The sequence below is a fragment of the Pleurodeles waltl genome, chromosome 10, assembly GCF_031143425.1.
Source record: "Pleurodeles waltl isolate 20211129_DDA chromosome 10, aPleWal1.hap1.20221129, whole genome shotgun sequence".
In the NCBI taxonomy this organism is placed as follows: Eukaryota; Metazoa; Chordata; class Amphibia; order Caudata; family Salamandridae; genus Pleurodeles; species Pleurodeles waltl.
The window spans coordinates 814,133,673-814,147,366 of NC_090449.1; positions in this window are offsets into that span (position 1 = coordinate 814,133,673).

Consider the following 13,694-nt stretch of genomic DNA (forward strand, 5'->3'; position numbering starts at 1 on the left):
AAATACATAGTCCAATTATCTGAATAGGAACTGTATAACATTCTAATCCTGCAAGTGTCTTGTGAGATGGTATGTGATTAAGAAAAAGGGTCAAGACTCAACCAATAGTTACCACTCTTATTATGTGGTTTAGAAAAACTGTAATGTGATTGGGTGAAGAACCAAAGATAGCTCAGATTCTCCATGCTGCTTTGGAGGATGAGGAAGTCTGTTTGAGTTGTGCTCTGCAGATGTCATTTAGTTTGGAGCTGAAAGAGACTGGTGTCTTCAGCTTCATTTAAGAACAAATGTGTAGATCAGGTAATTAATATAGTTTACAAACTTCGTTGTGAAGTGTCAGTAAGTGCACTCTTGTTGGTAAAATTATTCTACACAAGGTTTACTGAGTGAAAAGCTGTTTGCAGAGGTGTAGACTTGTCAATAGTGTTTTTGAGAGGTAGAAATTTTAATGCAACAAGATATCTGGAAGTAATGCAGATTGTGTTTAGAATGAAGTGTTCAAAGTATATGTACTTGTAAGTAAAGGCAGCAGTGTTTCTCAAATTAGAAAACAAAGAATGTAGAATGTATTAATACAAGCCCAACTGTTCTTATGGACTTCATTGTACATATCCTTCAGCCCTATTAGATGTTTGAGTTGTGATATTACTATTTCTAGAGTGAAATGCAGTGCTGAGTGCTGGCAAAGGTGTATCAGGAGGAATGTGTTGCTTTATAAACTTTAATGAAATGAGGTTTGATGGTGTGTTCTAATTTATTTGCGGGAAATAGATGTACCGGGTGAGAAAGGAATAAAAAGTTAGTGGTACTGTTCTGGTTTTACACCTTTCACCAACAATATGTAATTGGGGGTGAAAGATGTAGACAGGTTTACAGACTATAGTGAAGAAGGTCTGTTAACATTTATTGAGTAGTATGTAACTTTAGATTTTTTGGTTATTTTGTCTTTTTGTAGGAGGACAATGGAAGTTGTGAACAAGTAAAATACCATGTGAGAAAAAGATGTGTTCTGTTTTGAAAAAAACAGGAAATAATAACTCAGGAGAAAGAACTATTAATTGAAGAAGTAATAATGTTGTTATTGCATAGGCAGACATTTGTGATCTTGTACAAGCTTGTGCTGTGTAGGTCTACTTGCCTCTGAGGAAATGAAGATCTGTGCAGATAAGCAGCAAAAAAGAGCCTTGTTTACACATGCAGGATTATTGTCTTGTTCAGCACTAACTACCTGAACAGGCACAGTGTTTTCAGGTTCAAACAATGTGGAAGGACCAGAAGAGCAGTCCAGTTCTGCCACATGAGCTAACACTGCCTGAGCTATACTTTGTGAGCTCATTTAAAAAACTGAGCACACAAGGACCTTGGCAGAGACTTTTTTGCCAGCTGGCCTGCAAAAATAAAAAAACTGTTAAAATAAAGATTCTCTGGCAGGTTTAGATGGCTGAGGTGCACCAAACATGGCAGCCTGCTCATCAGAGTCAGAAGAAGACATACATTATTAAGATTGGTTGCTTTGTTTGTTTTACAGTTGTTGATATAGTTTGTTAATGTAGTTGTTCTAGTGGAGAGGACGAGCTGGGTGTCGTCGGCGTAGGAGATGATGCTGAGGTGATGCTGGCGGGCCAGTTTTGCGAGGGGGGCCATGTAGACGTTGAACAAAGTAGGGCTGTGGGAGGATCCTTGGGGGACGCCGCAGATGAGGTTGGTGGCTTTGGAGCGAAAGGGGGAGAGTCGGACTCTCTGAGTTCTGTCGGAGAGAAAGGATGAGATCCAGTGGAGGGCTTTGTCTTGGATGCCGGCTTCCTGGAGGCGGGTCAGTAGGGTGCGGTGGCAGACTGTGTCAAAAGCGGCTGATAGGTCGAGAAGGATGAGGGCCGAGGTTTCGCCGTTGTCCATTTGATGTCTGATGTCATCTGTGGCGGCGAGGAGAGCAGTCTCCGTGCTGTGGTTTCGTCTGAATCCAGATTGCGAGGGGTCCAGGATGGAGTTGTCTTCGAGGAAGTGGGTGAGTTGTGTGTTGACAATCTTCTCGATGACTTTTGCTGGAAAAGGGAGGAGAGAGATCGGGCGGAAGTTTTTGAGGTCGTTGGGGTCGGCCTTGGGTTTCTTGAGGAGGGGTTGGATTTCAGCGTGTTTCCAGCTGTCCGGGAAGGTGGCAGAAGTGAAGGAGAGGTTGATGATCTTGCGGAGTTTGGGGGCGATGGTGGCGTAGGCTGTGTTGAAAACATGATGAGGGCATGGGTCCGTGGGGGAGCCTGAGTGGATGGTGTTCATGGTTGCCATGGTTTCTGCGTCGTCCACGTGGGTCCAGGCGGTGAGGCGGCAGTCGCAACACGCCACACCCCCACCCAGACCCTCACCCCCAAACCACACACACAAACACATGCATCAACATCACATTTTACCCTGTAACCCCCTGGAAGAAAGCAGGGACAAAAGGAATAGAGTGATATATATTAGAAATAGTCAGATATACGTAAGAATTTATAAAACAGTATTTCAAAAATATACAATATGTACATAAGGTGGTACATTGTCCACTCAAAATGTCCGTGGGCCACTGGGCCAAAACTCATAGGCCAAGCCCATACTTGACTCCTGCCTCAATACGGAGAGAACACTGCAAGGGCATCAGGTTGAAAACACAGAGGCACCTCAGGGGGAGGGTGAAGGGGGGTGCACCTCAGCCGGAAGATGGGACAACGCCACTGCTCCTGGAGGGGGCTCAATGCCCACAGCAATGTCCTGGGGAGTGCAAGGCCATAGTCTCTTAAGTGGGCACTTTGCCACCTGCTTGGTCCTGGGGAGTACAAGGCCACAGTCTCTCAAGTGGGTGGTTTGTCCACTGCTTGCTCCTGGGGAGTGCAAGGCCACAGTCTCTCCCAAAGTGGGTGGTTTGTCCACTGCTTGGTCCTGGGGAGTGCAAAGCCACAGTCTCCCTAGTGGGTGCTTTACCCACTGCTTGGTCCTGGGGAGTGCAAGGCCACAGTCTCTCAAGTGAGTGGTTTGCCCACTGCTTGCTCCTGGGGAGTGCAAGGCCACAGTCTCTCAAGTGGGTGGTTTGCCCACTGCTTCGTTCTGGGGAGTGCAAAGCCACAGTCTCTCAAGTGGGAGGTCTGCCCACTGCTTGGTCTTGGGGAGTGCAAGGCCACAGTCTCTCAAGTGGGTGGTTTGCCCACTGCTTGCTCCTGGGGAGTGCAAGGCCACAGTCTCTCGAGTGGATGCCTTCTTCCACTGGTTCTGGAGGGGGCTTTGTGCCTAGTGTGCTTCATCCTGCCAAGGATAGGGTGAGTGGATGCCATCTTCCACTGGTTCTGGAGGGGGCTTTGTGCCCAGTGTACTTCATCCTGCCAAGGATAGAGTGAGTGGATGCATTTCTCCACTGGTTTTGGAGGGGGCTTTGTGCCCAGTGCTTCATCCTGCCAGGAATAAGGTGAGTGGATGCCATCTTCCACTGGTTCTGGAGGGGGCTTTGTGCCCAATGTGCTTCATCCTGCCAAGGATAGGGTGAGTGGATGCATTTCTCGACTGGTTCTGGAGGGGGCTTTGTGCCCAGTGTTCTTCATCCTGCCAAGGATAGGGTAAGTGGGAGGGAGCTTTGTGCCCAGTGTGCTTCATCCTGCCAAGGATAGGGTGAGTGGATGCCTTCTTCCACTGGTTCTGGAAGGGGCTTTGTGCCCAGTGTGCTTCATCCTGCCAAGGATAGAGTGAGTGGATGCCTTCTTCCACTAGTTCTGGAGGGGGCTTTGTGCCCAGTACTTCATCCTGCCAAGGTTAGGGTGAGTGGGTGCCTTCTTCCAATGGTTCTGGAGGGGGCTTTGTGCCCAATGTGCTTCATCCTGGCAAGGATAGGGTGAGTGGATGCCTTCTTCCTCTCGTTCTGGAGGGGGCTTTGTGCCCAGTGTGCTTCATTCTGCCAAGGATAGGGTGAGTGGATGCACTACTCCACAGGTTCTGGAGGGGGCGTTGTGCCCAGGGTGCTTCATTCTGCCAAGGATAGGGTGAGTGGATGCATTACTCCACTGGTTCTGGAGGGGGCTTTGTGCCCAGTGCGCTTCATCCTGCCAAGGATAGGGTGAGTGGATGCATTTCTCCACTTGTTCTGAAGGGGGCTTCGTGCCCAGTGTGCTTCATCCAGTCAGGGATGGTGTGAGTGGATGCCTTCTTCCACTCGTTCTGGAGGGGGCTCTGAGCCCAGTTTGTGGCAGTTCACAGTCCCTCATCTGGGTGTCTGAGGCACGAGATTTGCAGGGACCAGGTTGCTTGATAGTCCATGAAGGCAGGGCTAGACTCCATCCGGCGACAGCTACGGCTGAAAACTGGTGGTAGTGCTGGGGCTGGTGGGGGTGCTGCCAGTGGTGGAGGGAGGCTCCATAACTTCTCCTGCAGCCTCGGACAGCTGCCCACTGGGGCTGCTGCTGCTGCCAGTGGTGCTACTATCAGCAGTGCAGGTGGCGGTGCTTGCGGCGCGGCCTGCTGAAGTGCTAGCGGTGGTGCAGGTGGCGGTGCTGGCCGTGGTGCAGGTGCCGGTGCTGCCAGTGGTGAAGGGAGGCTCCAGCCCTCCTCCTGCAGTCTTGGTCGGCTGCCCACTGGTGCAGTAGTAGTGCCTGCGGCAGTGCAGGTGGCGGTGCAGGTGGCGGGGCTTGTGGCGGTGCTAGCGGCGGGGCTGCTGGCGGTGCTGGCTGTGTTACAGGTGGCAGTGCTGGTGGTTGTGCTGGTACACATCAGGCCTTCACCTGCAGCCTCAGACGGCTGAAGTGCCATGGCTGGTTATTTCTGCCCCTTCTTCACCTTGGCAGATGGTGGTGTGACCTTGGGCCTGGCAGCTAGAGTCTTTGAGTTGGCCTTGCTGGGTGGTTGTGGCTCTTTCCCCTTGCTGGATCCTGTCCCCCTCTTCACCTTGCCAGGTGGCGGAATGGCTTTGTCCTTTGCAGGGGTTGGTGGCACACTGGCTGGGCTCACGGGTGCCCCCTTTGAGCCTTTGATAGCTGCAGGAACCACAGCGGACGACAATTTGGTGGCTGAGGTGCTGGGCTGGGTTCTGGCCACCCTGGCCCGAGGGGAAGGACGGGTAGGGAAGAGGTCAATGTTTGCCAGGAAAAGCTTCTTAGGGACACTGGGGCGGGAAGAGGGAGAGGGTTTGGGAGTGGAGGAAGAGGGAGTGGTTGTAGGAGGTGTCTGTCTGCTGAGTTTGAGTGCAGGTGCATGGGCTGGATGCTGTTGTGAGGTAGATGGCTGTTGGGTGGGTGGGTGCTTGCGTTTGTGTACTTTGGGAGGAGGGGTAACAGACACACTGGGAGAGGACACAGGGGACGTGTGCATGGATGTAGAGGTGGTGACTGCTAGTGAAGGGTGTGTTGTGATGGGCGTGCTGGTGATTGAGGTAGTGGATGAGGATGTAGTGCATGCAGGTGAGAGTGGAGACGCTACTGGGAGGGAGGTGGACTAGGAGGAGGAGGGGGACACTGTGGAGGCAGTGGATGTTGGTGTGTCTGCATAGAGATGGTGCTTGTGTGAGTGCCTGTGAGATGAAGTGTGGTGCTTGTGTTTGCCTGAGCCACTTTTGTGTGGTGATTTGGGTAAATGCTGGTCTGAAGGTATGCTTGGGATAGGTTGAGGTTGCGGGGATTGGGACTGGGTAGAGGAAGTTGGAGGAGGGAGGCTAGAGACAGGGACAATGGCTGCCAATAGTGCTGAGGCCAGAGCCTGAAATGCTCTCTGTTGGGCCGCCACGCCAGAGTGAATGCCCTCCAGGTATGCATTTGTTTGTTGCAAATACCTCTCAACACCCTGGATGGCATTCAGTATGGTTGACTGGCCAACAGTGAGGGATCTCAGGAGGTTAATAGCCTCCTCACTGAGGGCAGCAGGGCTGACTGGGGCAGGGCCTGAGGTGCCTGGGGCGAAGGAGATGCCCACCCTCCTGGGTGAGCGGACACGGGAAACACGTTGAGGGGCAGCTCAGAGGGCAATGCTGGTAGGGGGGTGGCGGCTGTACCTGTTGTTGGGGTGGGCAGAGAGGTGTTCACCACCACCAGGGAGCTTCCATCGGAGGAGGAGTGCAGTCTGTGGTGTCCTCCCCTCCTGTCCCCGTTGTGGTGCTCCCCTCGCCCGCCATCCCACTGGTGCCCTCACCATCGGTGGATTCGGCCTCCAGGCCCATGTGGGATGCAGCTCCCTCCATCGCCGGTGCCTCTGCTCCTCCGCCAGATGATGCTAATGCACACAAGGACAGGGTGACAAAACAAAAAGGGGGGGAGAGGCAGAGGATACACTTGGTCAATGCCAGCAACAACACTACCGTTGGCGTAGACAACTCACAGGGAGAAGCCCTATGCACTAGGCCATGCACTACCAGTTACTAAGATAGTCACCAGCCCATGGAGTACAATGAATAACACCATTAGCTGCACACCTGAAACCCACAGGACCCTGCCCAGTAGTAGATGAACACTAACACTATTGAGGGTGGAGTGCTTCAGAGCCTGCCCAACAAGGGACCTATCCTGCCATGTTCGCCCTGGCTAGGGGCACCCACAGCCCACATCCCCCACCCAGGTAAACCTTAACACGGGCACAGTCATGAATCTGAATCTGTACTCACCCCCTTGTGGCTGCTGTGATGCCTTTAAGTGCCCATCCAACTCCGGATAGGCCACTGCCAGGATGCAGAACATCCGGGGGGTCAGGATAGAATGGGCACCCTTTCCTTGTTGGGAGGCCTGCCCCATCTGGGCCTCTGCCGCCTTCCTTGCCCAGCGGCACAGGACCTCCCACCATTTGCGGCAGCGGGTGCCCCGCCTTTCAAACACCCCTAGGGTCCGAACCTCCTTGGCGATGGCATGCCAAATACCCCTTTTCTGATGGGCACTGACCTGCATGGAAAAGACAGCAGAAAATGGCATTAGCTAACCGTCCAGACCGTCACACTCATGGCGCACCAGATCCCTCCCATCCCCTGACGCACATACATATACCACCATACATGCATCACCCTGGCCAGGACGCGTCAGCCACCCCCACATGTGGCTTACACACACAACAATCCATACATTCATGGCCCACGCATCATGCTCACAGTGTACTCACCTGTTTTTCTGGAGGACCGTAGACTAACGTGTCCTGGGGTAGGACCCCATCCACCAGTTTCTCCAACTCCTCTGCAGTGAAGGCAGGGGCCCTTTCCCAAGACACATGAGCCATTGTTCCTTCCAGACACAGGTCACAGCAGCACTTGCAGTGTAGGTCCTCTCCTGTTGAAGGTCAGGTAGCAAGTGAGTGAACAGATGGAAAATGGCGGTCATGTCCACAGCGGTGCGTACCGTCACCGCCGGCGTACATCTCCATTGGCTCCTGGAACCCATAGGACCCAATGATAACCAATGTGAAGTTGCGCGGCGGTCATCAACCACCTACCGCAATGGCGCACGCCAGCGGAATTACCTAATTTCCACTTGTCCCTCCTCACTGGTCAAGCAGCCGCCATTTCAGGGGGGCACAGGCCATGGCACCTAACTGCGTCACAGCAGACACTGGCACAGCAACTGACTCTCAGATTCACATATAGGTTCTGTAAAGGAAAAAGATGCATCATTATTTCAATTGATGTGTGAATATGACCCTCTGCTCACCGTTTTCCTCCATAAGCTTCAACCACTGAGGATGAATAGGAGATGGCAACATCCTCCGGTGTACAGACCTCTGGTGGACCTTGCAACTATAGAGGACAGACACATTATCCTAACCTACAGATTTGATTAGGCCACAGTTGAAGAACTGTGTGCCCAATTGGAGCCAGACCTGATGTCAGCTACCCACCAGCCCACAGGTATCCCCGCTCTAGTGCAGGTCCTGTCAGTGCTCCATTTCCTGGCAAGTGGTTCCTTCCAAACAACAGTGGCCATGGCGTTAGGGATGTCTCAGCCAATGTTCTCAAACGTGTTGATCACAGTGTTGTCAGCCCTGCTGAAACACATGCGCAGCTACATTGTATTCCCCCAGGTGGAGGATTTGGCCACAGTGAAAGCTGACTTTTATGCCCTGGGACATATCCCCAACATCATTGGTGCCATAGATGGTACACATGTAGCATTTGTCCCACCCCGGAGAAATGAACAAGTGTTCAGGAATAGAAAAAGCTATCACTCTGTGAATGTGCAGATGGTGTGTTTGGCGGACCAGTACATCTCCCATGTGAATGCCAAGTTTCCTGGCTCTGTGCATGACACCTTTATCTTAAGGAATACCAGCATCCCATATGTGATGGGCCAACTCCAGAGGCACCGGGTGTAGCTAATAGGTAAGCCCAAGGTCACCACCCAGTATAAGTTTGTATCAGGGTATGTGGTTGTCCCTAAGGGTTAGTGTGTGTCAAACAGGTACCCCTCAATATTTGCAGGTGGCTCTGGTTACTCCAACCTCTCATGGCTACTGCCCCAGTGAAGAATGCCAGGACAAGGGCAGAGGAACGCTACAATGAGGCACATGGGCGAACGAGGAGGATCATTGAACGAACCTTTGGCCTCCTGAAGGCCAGGTTCCGGTGCCTCCATCTGACAGGTGAATCCCTGTACTATTCACCCAAGAAGGTGTGCCAGATCATCGTTGCATGTTGCACAACCTGGCCTTGGGACTCCAGGTGCCTTTTCTGCAGGAGGATGAGCCTGGAGATGGTCTTGTGGCAGCAGTGGACCCTGTGGACAGTGAGGAAGAGGAGGCAGAGGAAGAAGATGTGGACAACAGAAGTAATATAATTCAGCATTACTTCCAGTGACACATAGGTAAGACACTGTAACTTCACTTTACATTTCAGTTTTCTGTTGGACATTGTACATGGCAGCCTGATTTCCCTATGTCTATGGCCACTTACTGTCCCCTTTGGCATCTCTATTTTCAGATCTCTGTGGCCCACTCTGGCTCCTGGTATGTTTACTGCTGCCCACTAAAGGTCATACCAATGTATAAATGACTGTATATATGACTTGCAATGTTTTCAGAATTTTGTACTAATACATGATTCAATCATTTGACAGACTCAAGATTAGTATTTGTTCCAAGGGTGTTTATTTAAGTGCTCATACGTACAGGGGAAAGTGCAATGGCTGGGGTGATGGTGGGGGAATTTCCAGTTAGAGTCCAGTCTCTTTGTATCACAGGTGCATTGTCCAATGGGGCATAGGAAGGGGAGTAATGGCAGTTCAAGGTTGTCAGGGTGACAGAGTGGGACAGAAGGGTGGCAATCAGGAGAATCTTATTTCTTGGCAGGGGTCTTGGCAATGTTCTCTGGCTTCTGCTTGGATCGCAGGGACCATTTGCGGGATGTTTCTCCTTCTGCAGGGCGTGGGGTGCTGGTGGCCTGTTGGTCCTGTGGCGGGGCCTCCTGTCCACTAGTGCCGGCGGAGGTGGAGGGCTGTTCTTCCATGTGGCTAGTGTCAGGGGCCCGTTGGTTTGCCACTGCCTCCCTCTTGGTCTTGCCCATGTCAGCCAGCACCCCTGCAATGGTGACCAGGATGGTGTAGATGTTTTTGAGGTCCTCCCTGATCCCCTGGTACTGTCCCTCCTGCAGCCACTGGGTCTCCTGCAACTTGTACATTATCTGGCCCATGGTCTCCTGGGAATGGTTGTATGTTCCCAGGATGTAGGAGAGTGCCTCCTAGAGAGTGGGTTCCCTGGGCCTGTCCTCCCCCGTTGCACAGCAGTCCTCCCAGCTTCCCTGTTGTCCTGTGCCTCTGTCCCCTGAACTGTATGCCCACTGACCCCAGGTCCCTGATTGTCCTGTGTTTGTGGGGTTGCCTGGGGTCTCTGTAGTGGTGTACACACACCTGATTGACGTGTCCTGGGGACAGTGGCATGGGGCCGCTGAGTGGGTGCTGTGCTGGTGTTTCCTGAGGGGGGAGGCTCTGAGGTGGGTTGGGACTGTGGCAGGGTAACCAGAGGTCCCTGATGGGCCAGGCTGGTCATCCTGATCCAGGCGTGCAGAGCTGCTGTCATCACTGTGGGCCTCCTCTGGGGGGGAGGGACTAGATGTTGGTGGCAACTCCTCTCTGGTGATGTTGAGTACGGGTCCCGTGGGGATAAAAATGCAGTGTTATTGTATCTGCGTGTGCCATCTTGTGCATGGATATGTTTCCCTCTATGGTTGTTATTAGCAAGGCAGCTTTGGCTTGTGTGAGTTGTGCTTGGTTTGGCTAACTGATTGTCACTAGTGTGCATGCTCCGGTGATGGATGTCCATGCAGGTCTGTTATAGGTGTCCATGGATTGGTGTTACATGCAGGGCTTGGTTTTGGGATGGGTGGGGAATATGTGAGGTGGTGGAGTGATGGGGGTGAGGGTAGGGGTAGGAGTTTGTGATGGCATGAAGGTACAGTGGGGGATATAGTAGTAAATATTTGACTTACCAGAGTCCAATCCTCCTGCTACTCCTGTGAGGCCCTCAGGATGCATTACTGCCAAGACTTGCTCCTCCCATGGTGTTAGTTATAGGGGAGGAGTTGGGAGCCCACCGCCAGTCCTCTGTACAGCTCCCTGGTGTCTTGCAACCACGGAACGCACCTCCCCCTGTAGGTTGTTCCACCTCTTCCTGATGTCATCCCTTGTTCTTGGGTGCTGTCCCACGGCATTGACCCTGTCCACGATCCTCCGCCATAGCTCCCTCTTCCCAGCAATGGACGTCTGCTGCACCTGTGATCCAAACAGCTGTGGCTCTACCCGGATGATTTCCTCCACCATGACCCTTAGCTCCTCCTCTGAAAACCTGGGGTGTCTTTGGGTTGCCATGGATGTGGTGTGAGTGATATGTGTGATGATGTGTGGGCTGATGTGTTGTGGTGTGTGGTGTGAGGTACGTGGATGGTGTATGGGTGATGGTGTTATGTGGCTCAGATTGAGTGGGTGCTCCTGGCTTGTGTCTCTCTGTGTCGGCAATCTTTTTTTTAATTGAAAGGGTTGCGAGTAATGTGGGTGGGTGTTTTATAGTGGTGTGAGTGCGTGGGTGTGGTGTGTGTATGTGTGTCGGTGTTTGTAGTTTGAATTGTCCAATGTGGTGTAGTTTTGTAAGTGTGTGTGTATTTTGAGCGCAGCGGTGTGTACCGCCAATGGTTTACCACGGTTGAAAGACCGCTGCGGTGATTAGTGGGTCCTGATAATGTGGGTGTATTCCTGTTGGCGTAACAGTGTGGGTTTTGGTGGCAGACTTGTGTGGGTGTCTGTATAGTGGCGGATTTCTCAGAGTGGGTCATAATACCCGTAGCGGAATACCGCTGAGGTCACGGTATGTTGGAGGCTGTCAGCACGGCAGTAGGCAGCATTTATCGCCAGGGTTGTAATGAGGGCCTTTGTAAGAGAGATGTCAATTACTTAATTATCCAGCTATGGTACCTTGTCATACAACAGTGAGGTCTCAGTAGAGAGGTCACTCCTTGTCCACACTGTAGTATAGAGAACTCTCATACAAGAGAGAGGTCTTGACACATAGGCCAGCTCATCTCCATCCTCTACCATGCACTGCCATCAGCTAGAGCAGCTGTGATAGAGAAGTGGGTAGTTCCTTTACACATTTTATTATATGTGTACTGCTGAGCCTGGGGAAAGGTGTGAGTGGAGAGGCAGTGTCTCTGTGCACCCCACTTTACACACTGGTTACCTTCAGCCAAGATCTCAGTAGAAAGGTCAGTCTCTCCCCCACAGTATACTATGCATAGGTGTTAGAATATGGAGAGGTGTCAGTGAGACCCCAGTGTCTCCTCACACCTTAATATGCACTGTTGTCATACTGTGAAAAGGTCTGATTAAAGAGGTCACTTTCTCTCCACACTTTACTTACGTGAACTATAAGGCATAAGTATGGTAATAAAAGAAAGTGTGAATTCTTACCCCCCCCCAAAAAAATGTACGCTCTCTCAAGACTCTTGTGGGATTAGGAAAAAAGTAGGGGCGTGTAGAGAAAATCTTTCTCAAGAAAGAGGTTTTAGGGCAGAGCTTTGTATGTTGGCACAGACTAATTCTCACACCCTATAGCACAGAGCTATTATGCATTAAATATACTCTTAATGTTCAGGCTTGTGAGACTCTTACGAGGGCTGGCAAATATATATCAGTGAGAGAAGGTGTTTGTGTGCTCCCGCTCTTGCGAGAGTCTTGTGGGTGTCAGTATTAAAAACAGAGATTTATACTATGAAATAATCACATAATGTTGCTATAGGGTGGCAGGAGCCTTTGTGTTTATAAATTGTGATGTAAAGTTTCACATATTTCTGGATGCATTCCTTGAAGTTGTTATGGAAGATCTTGTTCCCTTCTGCAGTTAAGTGCACTCCATCTTGCATATAGACACCTGGCATATCAAGCCAGATGTTGTTATGATATATAGAGTCGATGCCATGGTCACAAGGAAATGCAGAAACTGTTATATTGACATGCTTTTAGTATTTCTCAATCTTAAGACAAAACTTTTGTTGACCATTGCCATTTCTGCCTTTAACATAGAATAAACAAAGGCAGTTTGAGGAATGAGCGACATCAATTGTGAAAAGGCCTCCTTCATTTGGATTTCAAGCACAACACCTATGATTGTGCCTAGGTCCTTGCCACATCAGTGCACTATCATCAGGTCTAAGTGCTCACAATCCAGAATGCTCTCAACCATTGGTAACAATTGATGCCACTTCACACCTCTGTGGCTAATACAAGTTTTGTCCAAGTGTTGCAAATCCAAGATTCACATCAATATCACAAATAGTGGCATATTCTCTAGCCCAGTGGATGAAGCTGTGTCCCAAAATCCAGAGGTGAACCTTGGTGCTCCACGGAGATCTCACTCACAAGAGAAGTATTCAGCAGAATAAGTAATCTTCAGGAGAAATATGGAGTTATATGAGGAGAGAAAAATGGAAGGGTGTTATTTTTATAAATGCAGTTGGTAGATTTATGGCAGTTTCAAAAGTAGGTTAGGTTGTCACCAACTGCTGTTTGTATGGTACACAGTTACTTGATGAACAGTGTGAGCTTTTCTATTGGCTGACCTTCAGATTTTGATACAATCCCGCAAGAGTCTCATGAGAGTCATTGACAAGCTTCTGCAGGTGTATCTTGATGGTGGTGGGGGGGGGTCCTTGTAAGATCCTGCAAGACTATTGCAAGAATCACATGAAACCGACCCCAGGAAGAGGTCTTGTTTTCAATTTTGCAAGAGTCCCGCACGTCGGATTTTATAGGGAGAGAAAAGAGAATGTATTACCACAGTGCCAGTGCCATTTACTGGTTAAAGGAACCATAAATCAATTGGAGTAGATCACAGGTAGTCAAGATGAATATAAAGCTAAATTAAATGTTACAAAAGCAATTACAGGGGATTCTGGTACATGTAGTACATGTACTGTGAAACAGATGCATTCCTTCTGTTTATAACGCAAAACTGAGGTTTTATTAGGGTCAACAAATAGCTGCCTTTCCCTATATAAAATGTAAAAAGGCTCAATGTGATTGGCTGATAGGCATGAGGGTTCAGACTCTTATATGTGTTGCATAACCTCAGGCATCTGAGATTTCCCTTTGTGGTTTGGCGGTGAAGAAAGTATAATCTCTGACTTGTGCTCAGCAGAGGTCATTTGACTTTTGATTAAAAGTGATTTTTGTATTCAACTAGCTTCAAGGCACATTCATTTTCCAGATAATTAAAAATATAGTGTAATTAAA